This window comes from Zingiber officinale, chromosome 6A, assembly GCF_018446385.1.
Source record: "Zingiber officinale cultivar Zhangliang chromosome 6A, Zo_v1.1, whole genome shotgun sequence".
NCBI lineage: Eukaryota > Viridiplantae > Streptophyta > Magnoliopsida > Zingiberales > Zingiberaceae > Zingiber > Zingiber officinale.
The window spans coordinates 67,750,066-67,761,764 of NC_055997.1; the positions used below are offsets into that span (position 1 = coordinate 67,750,066).

Below are 11,699 nucleotides of genomic sequence, written 5' to 3' on the forward strand. Positions count from 1 at the left end.
TGTATCGAATCACTGCGACTAACTCAGGCGTCGCCAATCACTCTTCCTCCTCATCTAGTTCTCTGAACTCACACCAATACCATCCATGGTCTTCACTGGTATCTCTGAGCTCGAACCAATAAGCAAGAGTCAAGCTGTTGCCAACTGATCGCAGACAGTGAATGTTGACACTCCAATTGCACCATTTGCAGCGAAACACAGCAGAAAAAGCACTTGGTCTTATTCTTCTGATGGAGCTTAATTTCAATTTAAGCATTGGCACGACACCTGCAACCTGTAACTCAAAAAGCTTACAGCAGATGGTTAGATCAGATGAATCAGAAATCACAGAGAAACAGCAGAAGACAAACGACATCGTTGTGGATCGGTCCAATGCACCGATCCATACCCTCCGGACCGATCAGACACATCTTGATTGATGCGATGATGCCGATCGTGGACCGATCAGTATGGATCGGTCCACGCATCGATCCCACTATTAATCCTCGTTGTTCAATCACATCGTTACACCGATCACCACCGACCGACGATAACCCATGTAGTTATCAGGAGTTACCGATCGGTCACGAGACCGATCGATAACTAGACACCGATCGGTCGACAGACCGATCCAGACAGCCAAAGTATCACTGGATCGGTCAACAGACCGATCCAATGCCTCTGTTGGTTTTAGAGCTTCCCAGCCCTAAACCCTAACGTCTTCCTGGTCCAGAGAATGAGCTACCGAGCCCTCTCTGACCTAGTCTGGAGAACGAGCTGCCGAGCCCTCTCCGACTTCGTCCGGTCTAGAGTACGAGCTATCGAGCCCTCTCCGACTTCGTCTGGTCCAGAGAACGAGCTACCGAGCCCTCTATGACCTAGTCTGGAGAACGAGCTGCCGAGCCCTCTCCGACTTCGTCCGGTCCAGAGAACGAGCTACCGAGCCCTCTTTGACCTAGTCCGGAGAACGAGCTACCGAGCCCTCTCCGACTTCCATGTCCGGGTCAGAGAACGAGCTACCTAGCCCTCTCTGACCTAGTCTGGAGAACGAGCTACCGAGCCCTTTCCGACTTCGCGTGCCAAGTATTCGTACTTGGACTTTTCCTCTCCACATAATCAACCTTGATCATTAATCAGTCTGAGTTTGATTAATATCTGATACAAACTTAAATCAGTGTCAACATCAAAACAACAGCCAGGACAGACTGTATTAACAAATAGGGTTGACTTTTTTCGATCCGGACCCTCTGCTCCGGTTTTGCTCGCCTTGGTCCGAGTCTTCCGCTCCAGCTAAGCTCGCTTGGGTGATTTCGGCCATCCGGAATAGGGCTCACCCGAACTCAACTTTCGGCCTTCTCCTCGACCAAGCTTCTGCTCCGGCTTCTTGTACGTCGGAATCGTCGCGTGCTTCCTTCTCGTCCACCAACGTACTCTTCCACAGCTTCATCCCTTGGACGTACTGAGCCTGTCAACTCTCTCCCGTGCCAACCTTCTCGCTAGCTACATCTTTACCCGAGCAATCTTCCGCTCCAGCTTCTCGTCCCTCGAAAACATCGCACATTCCCTTCTCGTCCGCTAGTATACTCTTCCATAACACCTCATCCCTCAGATGCACCGAGCCCATCGGCTCTCTCCCGTGTCGTCCTTCTCGCTAGTTGTGTCTTTTGCTCGACTTCTTGTGCTCCTAAGTTCCTGCACACTTAGACACAAGGTTAAATACAACATGACCTAACTTAACTTAGTTGATCACATCAAAACCACCTTGGGGTTCCAACAATCTCCCCTTTTTTGATGTGAGCAATCCAAGTTAAGATAGGGTAAACAACTATAAAGTTAAAACAAAAAATTTTGCAATAAAGTGCAAAAAGTAACAAAAATTTTAAGCTAGCTCCCCCTAGACTTAATTCTCCCTTATCCCCCTTTGATCACATAAAAATTAGGGTTCCAAAAAAAATTCTAAGAGTATCTTTTTGAGCAATGATAAAGTTTAAGTTAGAAAAGATATTCTTAGTTAAACTAGTGAAAAAGTTTTTGAAATTTCCTACATTTTTACAAGTTTTGTAAAGCTGATATTAAACAAAAACCTTCTAAGTTAAACGAATTTTCTAGCAAGAAAAAAATTATTTTTTGAGAAATTTTCAAGTTAAAATTATAAAAAAAAAATTGTTTGAATAATTATTTAAAGCATTAAATGTCGAATTAAAATCTTTAAAATTATTAACTGTAAAAAATATTGAACTATTTCCTGAAAAATGCAATAGAACACATGCGAAATAGATTTTCAAGGTTTACATTTTAATATTAAAGATTTATATTCATTTAACTCAAAAATAATTCATAAATAACAAGAATTTTCAAAAAATATATATATCTTTAGTCAGCGAAAATGACATTGTTTTTTACAAAAAAAATCAACTCAGAAAAAATAATCTTGTGAAATAATATTTTAAACTTTGCATTATTTCAAACAAGGACAAAGAAAATCAGTTCAAGAAAGATTTTAGAATCCAAAATAGATTCTTTCCTATTGGATTAACAAGAAATTTGTTAGGTAATTTTTTTCTTGACAATTTTTTAATTTTCCCTTTGTGATATTTAAATTTCCAATGTAATTCTGTATAATTTTTAAAATTTGAAGCTGAGAATTTTGAACATGTATGATTTTTCAAATTTTCTACTTCTATTTTCAATTGATCATTTTTCAATTTCAATTTATCAATTTCTATTTTAATTTTATCAAAATCTTCCAATTGAGAGGTCGTTGTTAAAGTACCTTTTAATTCCTTATTTTCTTTTAATAATTTTTTATTCTCGATTTCTAATTTGCAAGACTCTTTCGACAATATTTTTTATAAATTTAAATAATTGGTTAGGAGGTAGAGACCATACCTGACTTACCATGTCGATTTCTGATACTCCTCCTAAAGAGCTGCTTTCTTTCGAAGATTCTCCCCCTTCATCAATGCTCATCTGGGATGAACTTTCTGTGTCCCTGGGAAGGAATTCAGCTATAAGGGATGTCCTGGCAATTTCCTCATTTTCAACTTCTAATGATGATACGGTGTCCATCGAAGAGTTGGATTCGCCTTCAATTAGTTCTTCGTAGAGCTTCAAGAACTTTTCCTAAAGTTCTTTTGCACTTTGGTAATTGGCAATTCTGTCGAGATCCTCCACCGGTAGTACTCTTATTAGATGATATTCATTCTTACCGTTTGACATGAAATCGTTGCGTTACTTTTTGGTCCAGAGGTGTTTTTCAATTTCTTCTCCATTTTTATCCTTTGGCACTTCATAATCATATTTCATTATTAATAAAATATTAAAATCTGTTTTAAGAAATACCTCTATTTGTCGCTTCCAAAACGTGAACTACCCCTCGAACGTTGGTGGATAGATGTTAGCTCTAGTCATCTCATTGTTTCAGTCGACGGTTAGTCCTTCTGAGGTGTCCTGACTCTGATACCACTTGTAGGACCATTGGCCGGGTTGAAGGGGGTTGAATAGCCCTACACAAAATCAAAACAAATGAATCCTTCTCACTCTTATAACTTAATTAAACACTTGCATAAACATAGAACAAATAATAAACTAAAAAGAAAGAGGCTCCGGAATTTACTTGGTTACAACCCAGGAGGTTGTTAATCCAAGGAAGTGAAATGCACTAAATTCTCCTTCAGGCAGAGAAGCCTCTTTACAGTAATTTACGCACAGAAAGATGAAGCTAAACTAGAAAGGAAAGCACACAAGTGTTGTTTCAGTAATTTCTTATCCTATTTAGCTTCTTGGATCAAGACTGTATTTATAGCCTTGGTCATGGCACTTAGAAGCGTTCCAGGCGCCTGGAGTGAATAGAATTCTTGTTGGCGCTAGGAGTTCCGTTCTATGTAAATCCCCTATACAAAAATTTGTATGAGCACAGAACCTTTCCTAGCAACCCATATGCTCGATCAAACATGTGTTCAATCAAGCAAGTTCTTGATTGATCAAAGCGCACCTTGATCGAAGCAAAAAATCGCTGGCCTCTTGTGTTAGTGTTCAGGATCCATACGAAAAAAATAAACTAATTGCACTGTGGAATAAGAATTAGTTGTACCTTTCCTCGTATGCTAAGACCTCTTGATCTTCTGCTGTATTCCTCTCCTCCTCTTGGATGTCGTGTGGGCGACGATCTACCAAGACAAAACCACCCGACTCGTTCTTCTTGTTTCCAATCTTTCGGCCACCAAGAGATGCTAGAATAGGATGCCTCCTTCTCTTCTTCTACTCCTCCAAGCAACCAGCCATAAAGTAAACTCTTCTCCAAAGGGGTGCAGGACCTAATGAAGAGGAACGGAAAGATGTCGTTGGCCCTAAGGAAAGAAGCAAGGAGAAAATAAGAGAGGAGGGGCGCCGACCACAAGAGAATAGAAGAGGATTCTTAGGTTAGTTTTTGGGCACCACCCTATCTTCTTTTATAATCTTTACTGGTGGCTAAAAAGGAAAGATTTTCACAAAATTCCATTTTAAATAAAATTTCCCTTTTATTCCTATTGTGGATGGCTATAAAAAAAGGAAATATTTTAACAAAATTAAAATCTCTCTTTTAAACCATTGTAAATAGCTATAAAAGGAAAAAAATTAACAAAATTCTGTTTTAAATAAAATCTCCCTTTTATTTCTATTGTGGATGGTTACAAAAAAAGAAAAGATTTTAACAAAATTAAAATCTCTCTTTTAAATCATTGTAAATAGCTATAAAAGGAAAATTTTTAATAAAATTCGGTTTTAAATAAAATTTCCCTTTTATTCCTATTGTGGTCAGCCCCTTGCTTGGGCACCAAGCAAGGCTTGGTCAACCCTTATCTTGGACACCAAGCAAGGCATGGCCGACCCCTTGCTTGGGTAAGAAGCAGGGCTTGGGTGGATGTGAGACTTTATATATATAGAGGCTACAACAGCAACCGAGAGGAGGAATTGATTTTGGCCTCCTGATGGACTTGAGCTTCCTGTGTTCGACCTGAACACTCAACTCAAGTTCATCAATAATAACTCATACCACTAAAGGGTCATTATTAAACTACCGCATCAATCCCATATTATATGGGCTCCTACTTATTATTAGTGCTTTAATCTCCCTATGTTTAAGATATCGTGTGTCCGTTAATTAAATAAGTTATTGATAACTCATTTAATTAACATCTGACTCCAAGAGTAGTACCACTCAACTTTATTATCATGTTGGACTAAGTTCACCTGTAGGGTTTACATGATAATCCTTATGAGCTCCTCAAGGGGGCATCATCAACCTAAATAAATAGGACACAGTTTCTCTCTATAATCAACAACACACCATATAAATGGTACTATCTCCCAACTTATCGGGCATATTTATTTAACGAATAAACATCACCCATGGATAAGTTAAAGAAATAAATACTAAGTATATGTGTTTGTTATTATATCGGGATTAAGAGTACGCACATCCATAATAATAGAGGTTTTGTTCTTTTATATAGTCAGTATAAATCGAACAACCTCAAATGGTCCTGCTCAATACACACATAGTGTACTAGTGTAATTATATAGTCAAGATAAACTAATACCAAATTACACTACAACCATTCTAATAGTTTGTCCCTATCCGTCTTGGTTGTGAGCTACTATTTATAATTTATAAGGAACCGATAACATGATCTTCTGTGTGGTACCACACACCATGTTATCTACAATATAAATTAAATGGATAACTGCATCGACATATATGTAAATATAAAATGCAGACATTTGACCAAAGTGATTCTAATTTCAAAATATCTCAAAAATAGATGTTTATACAAAAGCTAGGCTTATAGTATACATCCCAACAATCTCCACTTATACTAAAAGACTATGTTGTCATATATGCTGTCATACATCTTATTCTCATCCCCTCAACATACCCATCAAAAGCTCTAGCCGGAAGGGCCTTAGTGAAAGGATCAGCTAGGTTATCTGCTGATGCAATCTTGGTGACTACAACTTCTCCTCACTTTACGATGTCTCGTATCAGGTGGTACTTGCTCTCAATGTGTTTACTTGCTTTATGGGCTCGTGGTTCCTTCGAGTTTGCTACTGCACCACTATTATCAAAATAAATTGTGATAATTTTGGACAACCCAGGAATCACATCTAAGTCCATCAAGAAGCTTCAGATCCATACAGCTTCTTTGGCTGCCTCAGAGGCTGCCACATACTCAGCTTCCATGGTGGAGTCCGAAACGCATTTCTGCTTAACACTCCTCCATGTTATGGCTCCACCTGCCAAAGTAAACACATACCCTGAGGTTGACTTATTATTGTCCCTATATGATTGGAAGTCAAAATCCGTGTAACCCACAGGGAGCAAATCATCTGCCTGATAAACTAGCATATAATTTCTAGTCTTTTTCAGGTACTTTAATATATGCTTTACAGCAGTCCAATGTCCCTGTCCTGGGTTACTTTGATATCTGCTAATCATGCCCACGGTAAAATAGATATCCAGTCTCATACATAGCATCGCATACATTAGGCTTCCTACAGCCGAAGCAAAGGAACTGTCTTCATCTCCTCTATCTCCTTGGATGTTTTAGGACACATCTGTTTAGATAAAAGTACTCCATGCGGAAAAGGTAGAAACCCTTTCTTAGAGTTTTGCATGCTAAAACGAGCTAGGATAGTATCGATGTATGAAGCTTGGGATAAGCACAACATCGTTTTCTTGCAATCCCTTATTACTTTGATCCCAAGAATATGTCCACATTCTCCCAAGTTATTCATATCAAACTGCTTTGGACAACCATACCCTTACGTCTGACAACACTTTGACATTGTTGCCAATGAGCAAAATGTCATCTACGTATAGTACAAGAAATACCACCATATTTCTGTCACTTTTCTTGTATGCACAAGACTCATCCAGACACTGAATGAATCCATAAGACTAGATCACTTCATCAAACCAGATGTTCTAAGATCTTGAAGCTTGCTTCAGTCCATAAATGAATCGATTGAGCTTGCATACAAGATGCTCTTTGCCCTTCGCAATGAATCCCTCTGGTTGTTTCATATAGATGTTTTCTTCAAGACTTCCGTTGAGGAAAGTTGTCTTGACATCCATTTGCTAAACCTCATAATCCATATGAGCAGCAATACATAAAAAGATCTGGATAGACTTAAGCATGCTATCGGCGAAAAGATTTCCTCATTATCGATTCCCTCTTTCTGAGTATACCCCTTCACAACAAGCCTTGCTTTAAAGGTTTCCACCTTCCGTCTTTTCCTCTTTTCCTTTTGTAGACCCATTTACATCCAATGACTTTTACACCATTTGGTGGTTCTACAAGCTCCCATACCTGATTAGAATGCATAGATTCTATTTCAGAGTTCATTCCACTTTGCTAAGATGCTGCATCTTTATCTTGGAGTGCTTCATCATATGTCTAGGGATCAAGTTCATGTTCACTAAGGATCAAGTCCGAAGACTCTCTCAAAAACATGAATCTATTAGGTTGCCGAACAACCCTCCCACTATGATGAGGCACTACCTGTAATTGTGCATCATTTTTGACACGTGTTACAGTTACTTATGGTATCCCATCTTGTACCGTTAGTACTAAAGTAGAAGTGTCCTCTCTTATTTCCTCAAGAATAAGTTTACTCATGGGCTTATGGTTCATTACATAGTCCTATTCTAAAAATCGGACATTGGTGCTAACAATGAAATTTTGATCTTTAGGACTGATGCGGATAGGTCAAGGGGCTCAAAAGGAGATAGGAGAAAGTAGAGGGGCATTTCCGTCATTATGCATGTTAAGGGTTTGAGGCATAAAAGAGGCACTGTTGGTCTTCGATGGAGAGGGAGAGGGGGGAGCCGCCGTCAAGCACAGGGAGGGGGGCTGCTGTGTCTTCTCCACGCGGGCATCACCTCAAAGCCTGATCAGCGTTACCCCAACGGACTTCGTCCCCAGCGCTGCCCCGGTAGGCTTCGTCCCCGGCGACCAGCGCCGCCTCAGCGGACGCCGTCCGCAGCGACCAGCGCCGCCCCGGTAGGCTTCGTCCCCATCGAGCAAGGCAACCTTAGGCCATTGCTGTCGCGACCATCCTATCACGCCAGCGTTCGCCGACACTTCCAGCTGTTATTGCCGCCTCCAGTGACTGCGGATATAGCCACCGGCACCTCCAGGCAGCCGTCCTCACCCGCCGACAGTCACTACTGCCTCCCCCTGCGGTCACAACCGCTGTCTTCAGTGGACGTTGATATCCTAAGGGCAGCCGCCGCCCGTGCACTGTTTGTTTGCTCCGACCTTCGAGCCGAGATGAGGTTTTGGCCATAGAGCCGTGTTGTGTTGCGCTATTTATATTGTTATTTTTCTTGTGAGTTATTCGTATCATCTGGCCTGCGAGCCACCGCCATATATCGGCCTGTGAGCCGTTGCATTGTTTCGGGCCGCTGCGACTCGATTAGCGACGCGACCAGCTCATCCATCCATCCGAGGGCACCCCCCTGGGCCAGGGTATGTTCTCATACTCGGTATCTGTTCATTTTATTGCTATATTATTATGCGGTTACTTATATATCTGTGGGATTCGCCTCGAGCATCGAGGTACCAGAGGCCGGGGCGACCCGGTCGCTGGATGCAGGTACAGTTGACCGGAGGAGAACTTCTGATGATCTGGTCAACGTAGAGGACAGCTCATCAACCGGGTCATGGGGATGCGGTCAACCTTCCAGACACGTCATACCGGCAGGTTCGTCTTCTCAGCTTCCCGACAGGAACAAGAACTATAAAACAAACCACTTTTCGTTTTCCTAGGATAACCCACAAACAAGCGAACTTCTGTACGTGATTCCAACTTATAAGTTCTCCTTTCAGCACATGTGATGGTAGGGGTGATCACGGATCGGGTTGATTCGGTTATTGTGGTAAAAAACTATCCGACCCTACTAGATCAGATAATGGAAAATCGCGACCTACATCCGACCCTATATCCGACCCTATATCCGACGGTTCTTATGTTTCAGATATCCGACGGATTGTCAGTTATTTGGATATCCGACCCTATATCCAATGAAATATAAAATATAAATATAAATATAACAAAAAAAAATTCTTTTAAATGATAATAGACATTACTCATTACACATTATAGCAGCTAATCGGAAATAACTATTATAACGTGTAGCAGCTTATCAGCAATAGTTGCTACAACGTGTAACATCTTGTCAACATTAGTTGCTACAAGTAGGGGTGATCGAATCGGGTTGGTTCGGTTATTGGGATAAAAAACTATCCGGCCCTACTAGATCAGATAATGCAATATTATGACCCTACATCCGGCCCTATATCCGGCGGATCATTTTTTTTCGGTTCGGTTCGGGTCGATATAAGCGGGTTGGTCGGTTTGGCGGATTGACTGCTCACCCTTATATGATGGACTACCCCAAATCCGAATGGGTTTCAAACTAGGCTTACGCTCATTCCGTAATTCTGTGGGAGTAGAGGGTACTGACTTAGAGGGTACTGACTTAGAAGGTACCAAGTTCAGAATGTACGTCGTCGTTTCCAGAGCATATCCCCAACACTACAACAAATATGACTTTCCGCAGTGCATCATTACGGTGTGCGGTTAGAGCATGCCGTTAATAATAGTTTTCACGGCATGCCCAATTATGTGCGCTGCGAATAGTATAATGTTTATACAAATGACGGCGTGCAGAAAAAGTATGCTGCCAACAAATTTTTCTACGACATGCAAAGTGTGCCATTAAAACTTAATATTAATGGCGTGCAGAGCGCGCTGTGAATATTATTATACTTATATAAATGACGATGTGCAGAAAATAAACGCTGTCAATAAATATTATCTGTAAAAAAAATATTAACACTATGCTGCACACTGTTAATATTTTTTTAAATTTTAAAACCCCTAAATTGTTGCTCCCACCTAACGAACAAATCCTTAGCCAAATTCTTTCGCCCAAATCCCTAAAGCCACCTCACGGACTCCCTCTTCATCAAAATTTTTCCGCCGCAAACCTTACTCCTCTTCACCAAAACCGGCAAGCCATCGTACCCTCTGCTCCACCCCCCCCCCCCAACCGGCATCCCGCCAGGTCGCCTGCGAATCTGCCGCCTGCTCTGCCGTCCACTCGGGGCTCTTGGCGTCTGATCTTTGCGCCATCGCCACATGTACTCTGGACAACATCGAGACGGACTCCTGCTTCGCCCCGTGTCCCCGCTTCTACTACGCCTACGGCGACGGGAGCCTCATCACTCGCCTACGCTGTGGTCCCCTCGCCCTCCACAACTCTGTCGTTCCCTCCGCCGCGGCACTCTGCTTGCAGAACTTTACCTTTGCGTGTGCGCACTCCGCACTGGCGGACCCGTCGGCGTAGCGGGCTTCGGTCGCGGCCCGCTTTCTCTGCCTGCCCAGCTAGCAGCTCTTTCACCCTCCCTCACCGCCCACTTCTCCTACTACCTCGTCTCACACTCCTTCAAGCAAGACCGCCTTCTCCAGCCTAGCCCGCTCATCCTTGGCCGAATTGAGCCGAAGCCATCCGCACCGGACAAATATCTGCCCTTCATCTACACCCCGCTCCTCCACACCCCAAACACCCCTACTTCTACTTTATCAGCCTCGAGTCCCTGTCGGTCAGGCCGAACCAGATTCGGGCACCTCCCAAATTGAGGGGCATCGATTGAAAAGTAAACAACAGGATGGTGGTCGATTCGGGCATCACCTTCACAATGCTTCCGACAGAGACCTACACGAGTTTGGCGTACGAATTCGACCAGCAGATGAGTCGGGCGAGATTCCAGCGAATTGATAGGTTTCTCACCAAATTGATATACCTTGTGCCCATGTTATTTGTTTTGTTTTGTCATCTTATTTTGTTTTCTTCTTGAATATATTTCAGCTTAATGCTCATACTTTTGATTTTCAACAAGTTTATTTTACTGAGCCCCACTGATCACCTTCTCCTCATGTCTTTTGCTTTATTGACTTGAATAACAATCTTCATTGAGTCCTCAAATTGTTTTACATAGCCTCATGAATAGATTTTTTTGTCTCCTGTGTTTTTTTTCTTTTCTATACACCAATATATTGTAATAGAAATTAGTGTGTTTCAGTAAGTTTTTACGATTTAATGTACTTAATCTTATTTGTGATTTAATGATTAATATGAAGTATTCTTATTTTCCTTCTCATCTCATATATGTTTTATTAATTTAATCAAGTTTACTAATTGAAACTCTCCTCATGGTTAATTTGCAGGTTGCAATTCCCTTACATAAGCTGATTTCAATTGTACCCTCTACAAGAAAAACAAATTCTATCGAAAAGTATATTCAAGTCGACAATCATGAATTCTGGTTCATGGGGTTTCTAAACTACAATACTACTGTGCACTATCTGCATAAAGCTTTGCGCCATATGCAAAAGGAAGCATTGTCGCGACTATAGATCCAAATGTTCCAACCATGTAACTTTGGTACTAGGTAATAGATTTAGGGTCTTTCTTTGGTTCATGTCAATATTTATATTGTTGTTTAGAGAAATTGATGAGCTTTGTAAAATGATTATCATGAATAAAAATTATGTATTCGCATTTTGATTTTATTTTATAATTTATATTCTATTTTAAGTGAGGTATGAATTGGGATAATGTTTAAATTTTAAATTTGTATTATATATTTTAAATAAATATTAGTGATAAT

General features: G+C 41.1%; 1 pseudogene; it reads left to right on the plus strand.

Annotated features, from left to right (window-relative positions):
- The first annotated feature begins 7,781 nt into the window (after positions 1-7,781).
- Positions 7,782-11,281, plus strand: LOC121994883 (annotated as a pseudogene).
- The last annotated feature ends 418 nt before the right edge of the window (positions 11,282-11,699 follow it).